Below are 14701 nucleotides of genomic sequence, written 5' to 3'. Positions count from 1 at the left end.
ACTTTCTCAGAATCATTGACACCCCACGAGGTGAGATCTTGCGTGGAGCCCCAGAGCGAGGTCGATTGATGGTCATTTTGTGCTCCTTCCATTTTCGAACAATCGCACCAACAGTTGTCACCTTCTCTCCCAGCTTCTTGCTAATGGTTTTGTAGCCCATTCCAGCCTTGTGCAGGTCTACAATTTTGTCTGACATCCTTGGACAGCTCTTTGGTCTTTCCCATGTTGGAGAGTTTGGAGTCTGCTTGATTGATTGATTCTGTGGACAGGTGTCTTTTATACAGGTGACTAGTTAAGACAAGTGTCCTTAATGAGGTTGACTAATTGAGTAGAAGTGTCTAACCACTCTGTGGGAGCCAGAACTCTTAATGGTTGGTAGGGGTTCAAAAACTTATTTCACTCAATGAAATGCAAATCAGTTGCTATCTTTTATTTAAAGTTATTTTTTGGATTTTCCTTTTGATGTGCTATCTGCCACTGTTAAAATAAACCTACCATTGAAATGATACTGTTCTGAGACTTTTCATTTCTTTGTCATTGGACAAATTTACAAAATCAGTGAGGGGTCAAATAATTATTTCCTCCACTGTATATGCAGCGCCAACATCATGTATAATGCCCACAGGGCACACAGCCAGTATATATGCAGTGCCAACATCATGTATAATGCCCACAGGGCACACAGCCAGTATATATGCAGTGCCAACATCATGTATAATGCCCAAATAATATATTATGCCAACAGAAAGCAAAGTAAAAACACATGTACATTTCATGGCTGATGCCCTTGAATATATAGTGAAGGGAAAAGAAGAGCAAGTTGGTGGCACAGTGGCAGTTTGGGGCTGGGAAAGAAGCGTGACAGAGAAAGAAGGTTACGTTTGGTGGGAGAGGTGGAAAGGAGTTATCAGAATAGCGGTCAGGGAAACAGGGAGTTTAAAGAGAGGGCACTGGGGATTTAGAGAGAAGGTGGCATTGGAGTTGGTAGGGGGCAGAGGCAGAGGGGGCTGAAGAGAGACAGCAGGGAGCAAACACACTGCTAAGGGTTAATATAGAGGGATTTCTCTCCATACTCACCCCCTGCAGCTCCTCTCTGATCCTCCTCTCCTGCTCATGGTATGTGCCCCCACCTGTATAGTCTGGCCAGAAATGGGCCCCTACCCTGATGTACCGATCCATTAACTCCGCACATGCTGGTACGATCCTTGGAAAAAGGGGAATAAACATTCCATTAACTCCACACATGCTGGAAAGATCCTCAGAAAATGGACAATAAGAATTCCACTAACTCTGCACATGCCAAAATGTTGTTGGAAGATGGGGAATAAGCAGTCCATTAACTCCAGAAATGCCTGGAAGATTGGGAAATGGGAAATGAACACTTTGTTAACACCACATAAAATACACTAATTATACACACAGTGAGAAGCAGCGAGAACCATAGCTTCAAATCCATTAAATACACTGATCTCTGAAACCCCAGACCCCTTACCCTTCCAAAAAGCAGGTCTCCTGTAGGCTGCCTTATGTTGTACCTGAAGATCTCAGCATGATAGAGTTCAGAAAGGGCTCAGAAATCTTTTGTTCCTAAATGTTCTCAGTATCTCCACCTTGTGGTAGGCAGGAGAATAGCACCCAAGCAGGAGAAACCCCTATAGCTCTTATGAGACTTGGGCCCTATTGCCTATTGGTGCCTACATACCGATATAAAAACTAAAAAAATATATATATATTAGTTGGTCCAAAAATAAAAATGGAAATGGTAGAGTGAATTATTTGCAATGTAAAAAGTGTAATTCAGAAATAAAGTACCCCATACCTATCAAGTCGGAATCCTTTTAGTAGTATAAATGAGGTGCCAACTAGTGATGAGTGAATATGTCCTGTTTCACCAAAAATTAGCAAACCGGTAATTCTTGACATGCAGACGTGATGTATTTTTACGCAGGCAACTTTTTTTCGTACAACACAACGATTTTTGTTGCACACAACTCTTTTCATTTGTTGTGCAAGTTATTTTTTCTCACTCAAAAAACATTTAATCCTTTTACTGCCAATGACGTGCGCCGTATGTTGTTTGGCAGATAAAGTTCTCTCTGGAGAGGCGCTGCAGAGGGTTTCTAGCGATGACAGCCCCCTGGGCAACGAGCCAGGCGGGCTGTCATGTCGGCCCTGCGACGTGATTGTCGCACTATCGCATCACGTCTGCTGCTTGATGCCGCTTCCTTCTTCCCAGCGCCGGCCCACTGACTTCCTGCACATGGAGGACTAGGACTGTAGCACCGTGGACCAGGCATGCTTCAGGACAGGTAAGGGTGATTTTTTTTACACACACTTACACACACATACATACAGCACACAATTTAGATATTCAGATATTCTGACCACTAATTACGCTGTCATGTGACTTATTTTGTTGTTTCACTGATTTGCACAATTTTTGTTGTTCTGTTGCATTTTTTATCCCTGTATTAGTGTTCCTGATCTGTTTTTAGCATAGCTTTGCCGTGTGTAACTTTGGTGAAGAAAAATAACTTTACCTATTTTCAATTCATCAGAATGTGTACTTTCCAAAAATATATGGTTTTCTGGGGGGATCTGTGTATAGTTAGGGGGGTTACAGCACATAATACGCTGACAGGGGGCTCTGTGTGTAAAAGCTGGGTTGGCAGACGAGAAATCCATATGCACCAAAATACAACTGATTTGGAAAGTCCCATGTCTCCTGAACGTGCCAATACCAAATACCAAAAAGAAATGCAACGAACAACAGTGCAAGTGTAAAACTGCAATAAAATCACAAAAATGAAAGACAATTGGGCAAATCAATGAAATAACAAAATGAATTATTTCCCAACGTCGTTAGTGGTCAGAATACGTGCCTGGCAGGAAAAGCGCTAAGGGAAGACCCTCAGGTGCGTATAACTTTCTGTTGAATCTGGCGGCAGAACTAAAGGGCAGAACATTTCTCTGCAGGGATCGGCGCAGCCACAGGACAGCCGGACCCTCGGCACCTGAACCAGTTGGTGTGGCTAAGTAATAATACAGCACAATGTAATGTAAAGGGTAAGTTCACCTTCGAAGCAGAACAAAAGTTGGTCCACCTAAAAGTTAACTTTTAGTGGGTCATAAAATCTTCTGTTCTCAGCAAGTTTTAGAGCAAAACAACATGGGAGCAGGGTCTGGGGGCCTCAGCACAGGAGCGGAAACCATGAGGGAGCGAATTTAAATCCATGTGAGCATAACATCACAGCATTACACATTTAATATTATCCCCCTGTCCTATGGCTGCGCCTGTAATTCTGGTAACATCAAAACTTTTTCTACCTTCAGATTTAGATTGTGCTGCTATTCATACAGTAGCGCCTCGGCCACACACCTCCTGCACAATGTCCAATAGCACTGCCCCAGCACGGCCATGTACAGCTTTGTCTGCGTAGCGCGTTGTGATATTGTGCAGGAGTTGCGTGGCGTAGGCAGAACTGTATGAATTGCAGCACCAACTAAATCGGAAGGTACAAAAAGCTTTTATATCAGCAGAGTTGTGCAGCCGTTGGGCAGGGGGATACATCTCATTGGGTAACGCTGTGCTGATGTCCCTGCGTATTTACACTCGCTCCCTCCAGGTTTCAGTTTGGGGATTTTGGTGGTGTGTACTGGGCTCTCCTGAATAGCTGAGAGTTGGGCACAAGCTACACAGGGCTGGTAAAAATGGGCCTGCAAAAATGAAAGGTGAGAGCTTAAGAGGCCAAAGGCAAGAGGAGAGGTGTTAGGCACTAACATAGGGGGAGATGGAAAAAATAATACCAGCAAGAAATGGAAGCAGAAAGGGCCGCTAACGCCCATATGCATAGGATTGCCAAAGTATCTGCCCTATAGCATCACAATAGTGCATACAAGTTGTCCCGCAGGGCACTACAGCTACTGCAAAATCAATACATTTACTGTATTTTATGTAGCGCAAAGTGACAAAATATACATTTACCTTAGAAATCCGTCCAAAATGGGCACTTATGGGTAGTTATGTCTTACAACTCAAAACTTACATTTTACAGCACCCTGTCTCCCATATGTCATTAGGTAACAAGGATAAAAAAAGGAAATTAAAAAAACAGCACTTTTTTGCTTGCCCAGTGAGATCAGTGGGCAGAAATGCAGTTCAAGGATGAGGGAACACGGAAGGTTTGCTCAACTGCTCTGTTTTTTTTGAAGGCTAAGAAAGCGGATCCACACCCTTACGCACCTCTGTAAAACTGCATTGAGAAGTACAGAATCCTCCTTCCCCGAGCAGGGATCGGCCTGAAAACACCAAAGCAGGAGTTTTTGGGCAGATGCGGTTTTACTGAGGTGCAGAAATACGGAAGGGATTCTCACCCTGCAGAAAAAACGCAGACTAAGAGCAAACGCTCCGTGTACCTTCGGCCTAAATTGTTTCACTGAGAATAAAATCTATTGTAATGAATTGGCCGTCTCAATACCCACCCATCTGTGTGCATTCAGTGCCAACACTCTATTGTATAGAGCCGCCGCAGTAAGAGAAGCGGTTGATGTAAATACGTACCAGCTAGGCTCACCGCTCGGGAAAGATTTTGCCCCATTCTGATTTCGGCACATTTGCTGCAGGCAGTTGTTTATTCAGATGGCGCGAGCGCCCCTCAGTGCCATACACAGAGCTTGATACGGCTGCCTGATGCACTTTTACTCAGTTGCCAAATACTGGGCTCTGTAGCTCCTTCCAAGTCATTGTTGGTCTCTGTGGTTTCTCTCGTTTTCTTTTGTTTCCATGATAAGAAGTCAGTGCTTAAAGAAATAAAATTTCAGAAAACAACTTCAATGTAGGACTTGTGGGTCAGTAATGAAGAGAATAGGGCAGGGGTTTGAAGACTTGGGCAAGTTGTAATTGGATAGAGAACTGGCTGAAGGATAGATTACAAAGAGTGGTTGTAAATGGAACATTTTCTAATTGGACCAGTGTGGTTTAGTGGAGTACCGCAGGGGTCAGTCCTTGGGCCTTTGCTTTTTAACTTGTTTATTAATGACCTGGAGGTGGGCATAGACAGTACTGTTTCTATTTTTGCTGATGACACTAAATTGTGCAAAACTATAAGTTCCATGCAGGATGCTGCTGCTTTGCAGAGCGATTTGACAAAATTAGAAAACTGGGCAGCAAACTGGAAAATGAGGTTCAATGTTGATAAGTGCAAAGTTATGCACTTTGGTAGAAATAATATAAACGCAAACTATCTACTGAATGGTAGTGTGTTGGGGGTTTCCTTAATGGAGAAGGATCTAGGGGTTTTTGTTGATAACAAGTTGTCTAATGCCAGGCAGTGTCATTCTGTGGCTACTAAAGCAAATAAAGTGCTGTCTTGTATAAAAAAGGGCATTGACTCAAGGGATGAGAACATAATTTTGCCCCTTTATAGGTCCCTGGTAAGGCCTCACCTTGAGTATGCAGTGCAGTTTTGGGCTCCAGTCCTTAAGAAGGATATTAATGAGCTGGAGAGAGTGCAGAGACGTGCAACTAAACTGGTTAAGGGGATGGAAGATTTTAACTATGAGGTGAGACTGTCAAGGTTGGGGTTGTTTTCTCTGGAAAAGAGGCGCTTGCGAGGGGACATGATTACTCTGTACAAGTACATTAGAGGGGATTATAGGCAGTTGGGGGATGTTCTTTTTTCCCATAAAAACAATCAGCGCACCAGAGGTCACCCCTTTAGATTAGAGGAAAGGAGCTTCCATTTGAAGCAGCGTAGGTGGTTTTTCACGGTGAGGGCAGTGAGGTTATGGAATGCCCTTCCTAGTGATGTGGTAATGGCAGATTCTGTTAATGCCTTTAAGAGGGGCCTGGATGAGTTCTTGATCAATCAGAATATCCAAGGCTATTGTGATACTAATATCTACAGTTAGTACTAGTGGTTGTATATATAGTGTATGTATGTGAGTGTATAGATTGGTAGGTGTGGGTTAGGTGTGCTGGGTTTACTTGGATGGGTTGAACTTGATGGACACTGGTCTTTTTTCAACCCTATGTAACTATGTAACTATGTAAGTTACTAGAACTAAATGACCTTAGCAACCAGTGAGCAGTTTGAATGAGAGGCTGGAATATGAATAGGAGAGGAGCCGAATAGAAAAAGAAGTTAGGAAAAGTAACAATAACAATAAAACTTTAGCTTCACAGAGCAACCAGTTGATGGACGCTGGGGTACGTGACCCCCATTTGAAAGCTGCAAAGAGTTGGAAGAAGAAAAAGACAAATAGAATATAAAAAAATGAATAATTAAGACCAATTGGAAAGTTGCTTTGAATAGACCATACATACTAGAAGATAACGTTAACTGAATGCAGTGCAGACCAGCTTACTCCCCATGAATACATTCTTCATTCCTGTCTTCAGCGGCACTGAGGGGGGGTGGGGGACTTTATGTAATTAGATGACATAATTACTCTTAGAATGGGCCTAAGTACTGGGCACATTTTTGAGAGTGAGTGCACACGTAGAAGGGGGTAGGCAGAGGTACCTGCTTAGCACCCCCCCACACACACACACATAGTTGCGCCCTAGGCAGGTACCACTTCTGCCTACCCCTGGTTCCGGCCCTGGGTATGTGTCAAAAACACCCAGCAGTACACTAACAGATCGTGCCTGAAATACTTTACACAGCAAGGCCAGACTCTACTCACAGTAGGATTACCCCAGGAAACCATATATTTTTGGAAAAAAAAAACTATTTTGGAAAATCCAAAATGGGCAAATATGTCTTTCTACTCCAAACTACCAGACTGTAAAGCTTTTCTACAGTTATTGGTTTTTATAAATATGAAATTAGTTAAAAAACACCTCAAAGCTTCCAGTTTACAGGATCCTATCTCCTACAGGTCATTTGGTACCAAGATAAAAACATCCTAAATATGAATGCCAGTGGGGTTGTGGTCAAGATGGCAAATAAAACATAGTCAATATAAATGCCAGCGGGGGTGTGGCCAAGATGGCAAATAAAACATAGTAAATATAAATGCCAGCAGGGGTGTGGCCAAGATGGCAAATAAAACATAGTAAATATAAATGCCAGCAGGGGTGTGGCCAAGATGGCAAATAAAACATAGTAAATATAAATGAAAACCATACTAACAGGAACCCAAACATTTCCCAAAGCGCTGACCAGGCTGCAGACCAAGAAGACTATTCACCCTCCCTGGACTCAGTGCAAAGCATCGCGACTAAAACAATACCTGATCCTGAACTCGGAGATTCTCTTAGTGATTAAATGGATTTACCCATCAATGGCCGCCCAACTTGAAACTGTTAAAGTGGACTCATCGTTTCAGCGTCAGGATTTTCAAATTCTCTGTGAACGCACGTCCAATGTAGCCCACAGACTGTCCATTGCTGAAGACATTATATAAGTTTATCACTGACACATCATTTACACTTTTTTATTGAGGTATTATCTATATATTGGCGCGGGTTTAGTTAACACAACACAACTACAGCAAAATACACTCATTTATGTGGATAAAGAGACACAAATCTGTTTACCCCAGAAAGCCACATATGTTGGGAAAGTACCTGTACATATTCAGGGAAATACAAAGGGGTAAACAACATGGTAGAATGCAATAAAACCAACCCAAGGAGAGCAGCAGCCAGAACCCAAGTTTCACTTGTTTCCCCAATTCGGTTTTACAGGCAACAAATATGCAGAGCTGAAAATGCAATAAAATGGCTAAAATATGAATAACGCTAAAAATCCAATTGACATAAAATACAAAAGATACTGCATAAGTATTAGGGCAGTTTTTGAAGGCAAAATAACCACACAATAGTAAAATAAATAAAAGCTAAACAATAGTAAAAGTGTGTGCATGTGGCAAATTGCACAGTGTGTGTGAGTATGTACAAGTGCTGTAAGTGTGCGACCCCCTCGACCCCCCAGAAATATATGTATACGTGTGTGTCACTAACTTGTATACAGGCTGGAGAGGCAGGAGGGCTGCTGAAACCAGAGGAGGGCCGCCATGATGCAGAGAATTGCAGGGGGGGCAAAGGCTGAAGGAACAGGAAGGTCCCTGCTGCCCAACGGCCCACTCTTTCCCCCAAAGGGAACTGTGATTTGGTGGGTTCCCTCAGTGCAGCAGCCACAGAGCAGGTAGCCATGCCCTCCCCACTCACTGCACAATCATGCTCACTCACACTCACACTCAGTCACACACTCACACACAGAAAGAAGCAGAATTAGCATCTCACCCTCCTGGAAGCTGCACCATTTTGTAGGATAATGTCTCACACACACAGCATCATGTGACCAGGGTGGGGCTCAGAAAAGATACAAAGTAAAAAGTATGGGGGGGGGCTGGTGCCTGGCAGAGAGAGAGCTGCAATGTTATCAGGAGGCACAGAATCAGCACTTACTGCTGTCATTACTGCTCTCCAGTTGGGCATTTGCCCCGTCCCCCCCCCCCTGTTTATCTCCCTCAAACAGGGCAAAAGCCTCAGGTCCCCATAATGGTGTTTAGGGTTCCTGCCACACAAGGCGCTTTCCTGGCTTGTGTATAAGCGCAGGCTGAGAAACCGCCCGTCCAGTTCTATCTGCTTCATGGTGCGTCTGTGCAGATTTTGGCGCAGTCAGTATCCATTTTCCTGCCGAAATCCGCTCTGTGTGCCAGATGTGGGTTCAGACACACCATAAAGCAGATCGTAGAAATTTTAGAACAAGATTTAGAGCTCAAAATACAAACTGATTTGTAAAGCCTCATGTCTCCCAAACGTGCCAATACCCCAGGAAACCATATATTTTTGAACAGTACACATTCTGCCAAATCCGAATGGGTAACCATGTGTTTCTACTCCTAAGTACCAAACAGCAATGCTTTTCTAAGTTTAGCAGTTTCCAAAAAAAAAAAATGAAAATTCTAAAACATTGTCTCAAAGCTTCCACTTTCAAGCATCATATCTCCCACATAACATTAGGTACCAAGAAAACACACCCTAAAAATGAAAGCCAAGGGCCCACTGAACAGTTTGATGCCAATTGTACATAGGATCAACAATGTATCTGGCATTTAGAGACCCCAAAAGTAAGTTAGTGCATAAATATTGCCCCTGAGATCACTTTAGCGGACTGGGGGGGGGGGGCAGGGCAGACCGGGGATCCCACCCCAGGGGCCCTGCAGGTGCGTGTCCCCTAATCCCCCCCACAGGGTCCCCCACCAGACGTCCTCCCCTGAGCTCGCGTAAGTTTAATGTGTCCCCTCTCCGACAGCAAACTAGAATGTTTATGTACCTGTGTCCCCTCTCCGACGACAAACTAAAATGTTTATGTACCCCAGTGTCCCCTCTCCGACAGCAAACTAGAATGTTTATGTTCCCCAGTGTCCCCTCTCCGACAGCAAACTAGAATGTTTATGTACCCAGGTGTCCCCTCTCCGACAGCTAACTAGAATGTTTATGTACCCCAGTGTCCCCTCTCCGACCAGCTACTAGAATTGTTTATGTACCCCAGGTGTCCCTCTCCGACAGCAACTAGAATGTTAATGTACCCCAGGTTGTCCCCTCTCCGACAAGCTAACTAGATGTTAATGTACCCAAGTGTCCCCTCTCCGATAGCAAACCAGAATGTTTATGTACCCAAGTGTCCCCTCTCCGACAGCAAACCAGAATGTTTGTACCAGTGTCCCCTCCGACCAACCTAGATGTTTGTAGCCCGTGTCCCTTCCCGACGGCAAACTATGAAATGTTTATGTACCCCCAGTATCCCCTCTCCGACAGCAAACTAGAAATGTTTATGTACCCTGTGTCCCTTCTCCGACGGCAAACTAAAATGTTTTATGTCCCCCAGTGTCCCCTCTCCGACAGCAAACTAGAATGTTTAATGTTCCCCAGTGTCCCCTCTCCGACAGCACAACTAGAAATGTTTATGTACCCAGTGTCCCCTCTCCGACAGCTAACTAGAATGTTATGTACCCCAGTGTCCCCTCTCCGACAGCAAACTAGAATGTTTATGTACCCAGTGTCCCCTCTCCGACAGCAAACTAGAATGTTTATGTACCCCAGTGTCCCCTCTCCGACAGCAAACTAGAATGTTTATGTACCCCAGTGTCCCCTCTCCGACGGCAAACTAGAATGTTTATGTACCCCAGTGTCCCCTCTCTGACAGCAAACTAGAATGTTTATGTACCCAGTGTCCCCTCTCTGACAGCAAATTAGAATGTTTATGTACCCCAATGTCCTCTCTCCGACAGCAAACTAGAATGTTTATGTAGCCCATTGTCCCCTCTCCAACAGCAAACTAGAATGTTTATGTACCCCAGTATCCCCTCTCCGACAGCAAACTAGACATTTCAAGGGGGTGGGCCAGTGACATTTTGGGGCAGGTCTGTGCTATCAGGGGGCATTTGGAAATCCAAACAGGCAATGTTTACCTGGATAGCGCTTCTGAAAACAGGGCTGTTAAACTGATGTCAACACTAGCGCTTGTTGGGGGTGTGAGGATATGAAGCCTGTAAAACAACCCATTTCCCCCATATACACAGAGCCCCTATGTAACCACCCACACACACAAGGGAAACTAACAGGAAAAAATACCAGCATCATATTTCATACCCACAGAACAATTGCAAATATAATATGCTGCTCCGACATCATGAATTATGCCCACAAAGCTCAGAAATTGGAAATACTGTGTCAACGTCATATTTAAACCTCACAGAACAGAAAACTTGAACAGTATAAATGCAATGCCAGCCTTATATGTAATGCCCACAGGGCGCATAGTCAGTATATATGCACTGCCAATATCATGTATAATGCCCACAGGGCGCATAGAAATTATATATAAAGCGCCAACATCATGTATAATGCCCACAGGGAACACAGCCAGTATATATGCAGTGCCAGCATCATGTATAATGCCCACAGGGCACACAGCCAGTATATATGCAGCACCAACACCATGTATAATGCCCACAGGGCACACAGCCAGTATATATGCAGCACCAACATCATCTATAATGCCCACAGGCCACACAGCCAGTATATATGCAGTGCCAACATCATGTATAATGCCCACAGGGCACACAGCCAGTATATATGCAGCACCAACATCATCTATAATGCCCACAGGGCACACAGCCAGTATATATGCAGCACCAACACCATGTATAATGCCCACAGGCCACACAGCCAGTATATATGCAGCGCCAACATCATGTATAATGCCCACAGGCCACACAGCCAGTATATATGCAGTGCCAACATCATCTATAATGCCCACAGGGCACACAGCCAGTATATATGCAGCACCAACATCATCTATAATGCCCACAGGGCACACAGCCAGTATATATGCAGCACCAACATCATGTATAATGCCCACAGGGCACACAGCCAGTATATATGCAGCACCAACATCATCTATAATGCCCACAGGGCACACAGCCAGTATATATGCAGCACCAACATCATCTATAATGCCCACAGGGCACACAGCCAGTATATATGCAGCACCAACATCATGTATAATGCCCACAGGGCACACAGCCAGTATATATGCAGCGCCAACATCATGTATAATGCCCACAGGGCATACAGCCAGTGTAAATATGCAGTATGCAGAAATGCCTGAAAGACTGGGAAATGGGAAATGAACACTTTGTTAACACCACACAAAATACACTAATTATACACACAGTGAGAAGCAGTGAGAACCATAGCTTAAAACCCATTAAATACACTGATCTCTGAAACCCCAGACCCCTTACCCTTCCAAAAAGCAGGTCTCCTGTAGGCTGCCTTATGTTGTACCTGAAGATCTCAGCATGATAGAGTTCAGAAAGGGCTCAGAAATCTTTTGTGTTGCCAAAAGTTCTCAGTAGCCCCTCCTTGTGGTAGGCAGGAGAATAGCACCCAAGCAGTAGAAACTCTGTTCCCTACACACCAATATTACAACTAAAAAAGTAAAAATTTGTCAAATGCTAATTCTTGACATGCAGACATGATGTTTTTTCGCATACAACTATTTTTTATTCTCATTCCAAACACATTAAAGTCCAATGAGTGTTTTTTCTGATTCCTACCGCCAACTTTTTTTGCTGTGCAACTTTTTTCACACTCAAATCAGTCAATGGGCATTTTTTTCTCAATTTTACTATCGTGCCTTTTTTTTCACGCACTTTATTTTTTAACACAACTATTTTCTCCAAATATATCAAAATCATTGTTATTTTTGTTGTGGTCAGTTTTTTCCCCAGTTTAACGAAAAATTTTACCAATTACGAAATGTATAATTTCATTGTGAATCCATGCCTAGCGAATAAATTTGCTCATCACTAGTGCCAATACCTTTCTTTAGATGGGAGCTCCTTTGGGTCGGGCCCTCTATAGCTATTGTACTTGTTATAGGTCGGTTTGTATGGTTTCTTGTATGTTTAATGTATACATGCATTTATTGTACAACCCTGCAGAATATGTTGGCGGTTTACAAATACATGTTAATAATACTTAATGCCCCCAAAACATGTAGGGTTAACAAAAAACAGAGCTATTTCCCATTTGCTCTGTTGCCAGGGTGCAGCAGCCAGCAGTATGAAGGGTCCCATTACACACCTTTACTTTAGGCGCTGTAACGAAATTGTTTCCCCGCCGCCTAGTGTCACATTATAACAGAGTTCATTTATGAAAAACCGCCACGACAACTGACCCTCCCCGACAGCAAAGTTTAATGCCTACCTACACCAGTGCCGGGCACCTCGCCCCTCCCCTGCGTGTGTTAATTTGCACATTTTTGTTCATTTACGGTGCGTGAAAAAACCAGTATGTGCATAGGTGCAGTCACAGGGCCCAGGGGTAAAGGGGCGACAAAAGAGATACATTCCTAGTGCCCCCACACCATTGCACCCTCGGCACGTGCCTCTCTGCCTACCCCTAGTTCCAGCCCTGATCTGTTTCATCTACAGGGGTCCTACACATGGTGACAGGCACATTACAATGCCTTCAGTGTCCACCCCACCATCTCAGTGTGTATGACCCCCATATAAACATACTTTGGCCACCTGAGGGCCACAGCAGATGGAAACACAATGTACCGGGGCTACCTCAGTCAACACAATAGTCCGGCAATTACCAACTGGTAAGGCAGGGAGAAAAAGCTGAGCAAATTCCGACAACTAAAGTTGGAGGCAGACTCGGTGGGAGGGGGGTGCACAAATAGATATTGGGATAAAAGCCATAGCGAAGAGACTGACCAACAAGATAAAGAAAAGAGGGAAATGACACAAGGGACAATTTAATACAAGGTATGTAGAATGGTTGGGAGTAGAGTCAGACTGGGCCAGCGAGGCACTGGGAGAAAACTCTGTGGGCCCCGCCACAGCGGACCCATTGCTTGGCCTGTGAGTAGATCTAATTGTAGGAGGTGCTGCAGCGGCAAAGAAGGAAGCGGTGCAACTGGGAGGAATGGGGGTATACGCAGGTACAAGTCCCTCTAACGTGCCGGGCTAAACGGAAGTGCTGTGCTCCTATAGAACCAAGGTAAATCAGCCTGAATCCCCTAAATATGAATGCCAGGGCGCTACTGGGCAGTTTGAGACCCGGTATGCATAGCATTACATAAGGATCTGGCTTGTAGAGACTTAAATATCACAAAAGTGCATACAAATAGCCATGTAATAGTCACAACAGCAACATCAAAATCAACACATTTTCAGCATATTATGCTGGGTAAAACCACAAATAAAATGTTGACTCAAGAAAACCTTGTATTTTAGGACAGTAAATCCTAAATGGGTAAATAGTTTTTTTTTTTTTTTTTACTAAGAATTAATGAGTCGCAAGGTTTCCCTAAAATTAACAGCTTTGACAAAATACCTGAAAATCAGCACAAAGCTTGCATGTTCCAGCATCCTATCTCCCTCATCATCAGGTGCCAAGATAAACCATCCTAAAAACCAATGCCAGGGGGAAACCGAACAATGTGATGCCCAGTGTGCATAGAATTACCAAAGTATCAGATCTATAGAAACTCCAAAATCAAAATAGCGCAGTCCTTCTGTCCTTCTCCCCATCATCCACACACTTTGTATCCCACCTGAGTAACCCTTTACCCTCTGCCCCAACCAAATACTCCTTCCCATCACCCACACACTTTGTATCCCACCTAAGTAACTCTTTATCCTCTGCCCCAACCAAATATTCCTTCCCATCACCCACACACTTTGTATCCCACCTGGGTAACTCTTTACTCTCTGCCCCAACCAAATACTCCTTCCTATCACCCACACACTTTGTATCCCACCTGAGTAACTCTCTACCCTTTACTCGCGCCAAAAACTTCTTCTCCCCATCGCCCATACACTTTCAATCCAACCTGAGGAACTCTTTACCCTCTACCAAAACTGAATACTCATTTTCCCCATCATCCATACACTTTTTATCCCACCTGAGTAATTCTTTAATCTCTGCCCCGACCAAATACTCCTCCCCATCACCCACACACTTTGTATCAGGGCTATAGAGCTAACAACAGTAAAACCTTCACTGATGATTGTAAATCCTGAACTAAAGACAGAAATACATGCACTGCTGGTTGTAACTCCAGAACTACTGACACGAACACCTGCACCGCTCTTCACATCTACTGAGCTACTAACAGTAATATCTGCACTGCTGATTGTAACTCCAGAGCTGTGGACAGAAATTCCT

At 44.0% G+C, this 14701-nt stretch overlaps 1 long non-coding RNA gene across 1 annotated transcript in view; it reads right to left on the bottom strand.

Annotated features, from left to right (window-relative positions):
* Positions 1–4595: 4595 nt before the first annotated feature.
* LOC105945132 overlaps positions 4596–14701 on the bottom strand; it is a 99905-nt gene continuing 89799 nt past the window's right edge. Inside the window, exon 6 of the long non-coding RNA XR_004219658.1 lies at positions 4596–4800. This is a non-coding gene — a long non-coding RNA (uncharacterized LOC105945132). The remainder of the gene's footprint in view (positions 4801–14701) is intronic.

Source organism: Xenopus tropicalis, chromosome 8 (genome assembly GCF_000004195.4).
Source record: "Xenopus tropicalis strain Nigerian chromosome 8, UCB_Xtro_10.0, whole genome shotgun sequence".
NCBI lineage: Eukaryota > Metazoa > Chordata > Amphibia > Anura > Pipidae > Xenopus > Xenopus tropicalis.
Note: the sequence above shows the minus strand (reverse complement) of the source record. Positions and strands in the feature narration are given on the sequence as shown.